Below are 4,321 nucleotides of genomic sequence, written 5' to 3'. Positions count from 1 at the left end.
CGGGCATGCTTTGAATGGCTTTGATCTTTGATTGGTTTACTTCAATGCCACGGTGCTTGACAATGAAGCCAAGGAACTTCCCAAAGGTGACGCCAAATGCACACTTCAAAGGGTTCATCTTGAGGTTGTAGTGTCGTAGTTTGTTGAACACCATTCGTAAATGCTTCAAGTGATTAGATTTTTTTCTTGGTCTTGACAACTACATCACCTACGTAACATTCTATGTTTTTCTGTAGCATGTCGTTAAAGATCTTCTGCATGGCGCGTTGATATGTAGCTCCAGTGTTCTTCAAGCTAAAGAGCATTACCTTGTAGTAGTAGATACCTTTTGGAGTATGGAAGGCTGTTAGTTCCTTGTCTTCGAGAGCAATAAGGATTTGATTATACTTAGATGAACCATTCATGAATGATAACGCCTCGTGGCCAGTGGTCGCATCCACCATGATTTTGATGATTGCCAAGGGAAAGTCATTCTTCGAGCAAGTATTGTTGAGGTCTCGGAAGTCTACGCAAACAAGTATTTGCCAGATTTCTAAAGGAAAATGACGATGTTGGAGATCCATTTAGGGTATTGCACCTCTGAAATAAAGCCTTCTTTGATTAGCTTGTCAATTTCGGCCTCAATTTGTGGGATGAGCTTGGATCGATAGCATCATTGAGTTTGCTTTATCGGCTGCGTTGATAAGTCACATTTTGCATGCATTTATATTTTCCTTATTTGGTGTCTTTGTGATTGTTTTGGATTAAACCAGTTGCATTTTACATTATTTGGTGTTAGTGTGCAGCCAAGAGTGAAATTGGATCAATGGGAAGGCAAATGAAGTAAAAACATTCCAGAAAAGATGTGAAGTGTTAAGAAATGCAATTCGGCCATATTGGGTGATTCTAAACAAGGCAAAATCATTGAAGTCAACTATGTGGTTCCAACACCAAAACATGCATTCACATGCATGTCAAAACCTTGACCGTGTGTTCTCATGCAATCCCATCATTTTATGCACTTCTAAACACCAAACATGCAGTCACATGCATGCTAACATCCAGTCCGTGCGTCCCATGCCATTCCAACTCCCTTTTGAGCCAAAAACATCCATTTCCATTACTTAATCCATTCAGCCACACCTTCACATGCATGATCCACATCCATTCCGTGCATTCCATTACATTTCTGCACTTCATCTTTGCAGAAATACACATGCACTTCAATTAAATAAAACCCATGCTTGCACCTTTCCCTTTTGTTATTCACCCATTATTCCAGAAAATCAATCATTCTTAGTCCATGCCGTGTGATCCCTTCTCCTTTCCAGATTTTTACAAAACATTTTCTGGTGGTCCAAGTCACCTTTGCAGGTTCCACTCACTTGTGGCAGCAAGAGCATGTGCTTCTTTGAATACATTAAACACATACTTGCAGATTTTATCCCTACCATGCGTCCACTACCTCAGAAACCCATCATTCCATCACTTATGCTCTGCCATCTGAGTTAAACAAATGCAAGATCCAATCTGAATGTTGGAGACAGATTCTTTTCCATAAAACAAGTCTCACTTGATACAACAAAGGGGTTCCGCATTATTCTCTTCATTTCAGTCCATTACACACACTAAAACCTCTCCCATTTCACTTCATTTTCTGTCCATTTCTGTCCCAAGGGCAGAAACCATTCAAACCAAGCCATTCTACCTTCATCCGCACCACATTTGGAGAAGCAACACCAAGGGACTCTTCAAGGACTTCAACATCAGTTTTGCTTCAAGGGTTTCTCCTTCTTAATCTTATGTTCACTCATGTTATTTATTCTTATGTTAAACCTTTGTAAACATGAAGTGTAACTAAGCTTCCTCTAGGGATTCGATGTAATCTTGCAAAGTTTGCCATGTAATTAAGTTAGAATGCTCAGTTTGTCCATCTATTTCTTGTTTCATTCTCTGATTTAATGGTGACTTAGTGTGTTGATTTTAATGTTTGATCATCATTTGAATTAATCACAAAGTTGTGTAGCCAAGATTAGAACACACATCATGCATAATCTTGGTAGATATGTGAATGAATGAAGGGAATGTTTAGCACACATCCTGCCGAGTTAATCCCTTTAGTTTTATGAAAGTTTCTTGTGCATTACATACTCTTGATTATGAACCAAAGTTGCACATCACAATTAGGTTCATGATTAGAGACATTTGATCAAATCCACACATCATATGGTTGATCATGTCCAAGTGAAACAAACTCAAGAAATTGGTAGATGAATGAGTACAAACTAACTTAACAAACATGGACTTAGTTGAGCAATGGTGAAATCGAATCCCTAGCTTCATCTCCATTGATATTATCTCATTGTATTAGTTGTTGATTCATTTATTTGTGTTTACTTCATTCTCTTATACTTTCAAGTTACAATTTCCAAATCTGCCTATTTAGACTAGTTTGATACAATTTCCAAATCTGCCTATTTAGACTAGTTTGATTCATTTCTTAATATGCATAGTTTGAATTAGTTTGATTCATTTCTTAATATGCCTAGTTTGATTAGTTTGATTCATTTCTTAGAGTTCTAGCAAAACAAGTAATTACATAGGTCCAATTAGTCCCTGTGGATTCGACACCCTTGCTTGTGCCATTATACTAAATATATTCTAGCATTAGGAAGGAAATATACATCAACAAAAATGGCGCCGTTGCCGGGGACTGATTTCAGTCCCTTGTAATTGCTTGTTTGCTTGTTTGCTATTTTGATTAGTGTCAAGGTTCATAACTTGTCAAATTGATAACTGGAAGTTGATTTAAGTTGCATACATTTCATGTGTGTAAAACAATCCCTTAGCCATTCTATTATCCATTGGTTTACATCAATTTGCTTGACAATCTGTTTTCTTTATAATCTGTCCATTTAATTGCATTTCGTCCAAATACAAATCCCTCCATATTTTGTTAAGTCTTAGGCTTAGAATCTGTCTTATCTTGTGTTTTGAAGCATTTTGAGTCAAGTCCAAACCTAATTTTCGTCCAAAGTTGAGTTTAGTGTCAAAACTGCCTAGTTTGTGTTTTTAGGCAGTTTTGAGAGTTTTTAGCTTGTTTTGAGTCTTGTGAATCTGTTTTGAGTCCCTTGAGTCTTTTCAAACGTTTTTAAGTTTATGTTTGTTCTTTTCATTGTTGTTTGCTTCTTGATTTTCATTCACACTTGTGTTACTTTGTTTCAGGTAGTATATGTCAAATAAACTTGTTGAGTTAGGCCAAAGAATTGAAAGGTTAAAGGGCCACACTTTGGACAACTTTGTGCCATCAAGTTCATCCTTTATCCTTGAGGAAGAGGAAAGGAATTCACCTAGTTCAACAAGTAAAGGATCTAAGCAATTTAATTGGGAAAGAGAAGAAGAGATGGTGGGCAACCAAGATGAACTTAGAGCTTTGGAGGACTTTGCTCAACCAATCATACCAAATTCACCTTCATGCATCTTGCTGCCCACAGAAGCTAGAAACTATGATCTCAAATCTTCACATTTTCATATGTTTCCCTCATTTTATGGCTTACCTAATGACGACCCTTTAGCTCATATTAAAGAGTTTTACAATGTTGTGAGTGGTTTACCTTTGCAGGGAGTTAGTGAAGCAAACTTGAGGATGAGAGTGTTTCCTTACACCTTGAAAGATAAGGCCAAGAGTTGGTTGATGACTCTAACACCAGGTTCCCTCACCACATGGGATGCCGTGGCTAAGAAATTCTTGGAGAAGTTCTTTTCCACTCAAAAGACAGCCACATTAAGGGAACAAATCTTCAACTTCAAACAAGATGATGGAGAACCTTTCAATGAGTGTTGGGAGCGTTTTAAAGGCCTCTTGATACAATGTCCACACCATGGGTTACCTTTTCACTTACAAATGCAAATTTTCTATGATGGACTAACCCAAAATTGTCAATCAACTGTTGATAATGCAGCAGGTGGAGCATTGAAGAAAAAGAATGCTCAAGAGTCATATAACATTTATGAGATGTTGGGGTCTAATGCTCAACACAAAGATTTAAGGGGTAAGAAAGTTGGAGTATATGAAACAAGTTCTAACCATGAGCTTTTGTTCCAGGTAGCTAACCTAGAAAGGAAGCTTGAATCCGTGCTCACTATGGTGCCAAAAACTAATGAAGTGTGTGCCATTTGCAACATACCAAGCCATCCTACTCACCAATGTCCATCTAGGGAGGCTTACCCCGAGTATGTTCAAGAACAAGTGAACCTCATGAATTCTTACAACCAAAGGCCAAGGAATGATGTGTATTCCAATACATATAACTCAAGTTGGAGAGATCATCCCAACCTTTCA

General features: G+C 37.7%; 1 pseudogene; it reads right to left on the bottom strand.

The window, feature by feature from the left end:
• Positions 1 to 3,756: 3,756 nt before the first annotated feature.
• On the bottom strand, positions 3,757 to 3,867 carry LOC125469017 (annotated as a pseudogene).
• Between the last annotated feature and the right edge of the window lie 454 nt (positions 3,868 to 4,321).

This window comes from the organism of the source record quoted next, unplaced genomic scaffold (assembly GCF_019419815.1).
Source record: "Pyrus x bretschneideri cultivar Hongxiangsu unplaced genomic scaffold, Pyrus_bretschneideri_v1 Contig4, whole genome shotgun sequence".
In the NCBI taxonomy this organism is placed as follows: domain Eukaryota; kingdom Viridiplantae; phylum Streptophyta; class Magnoliopsida; order Rosales; family Rosaceae; genus Pyrus; species Pyrus x bretschneideri.
The sequence above is the reverse complement of the archived record's forward strand: the minus strand, read 5'-3'. Positions and strand labels throughout refer to the sequence as shown.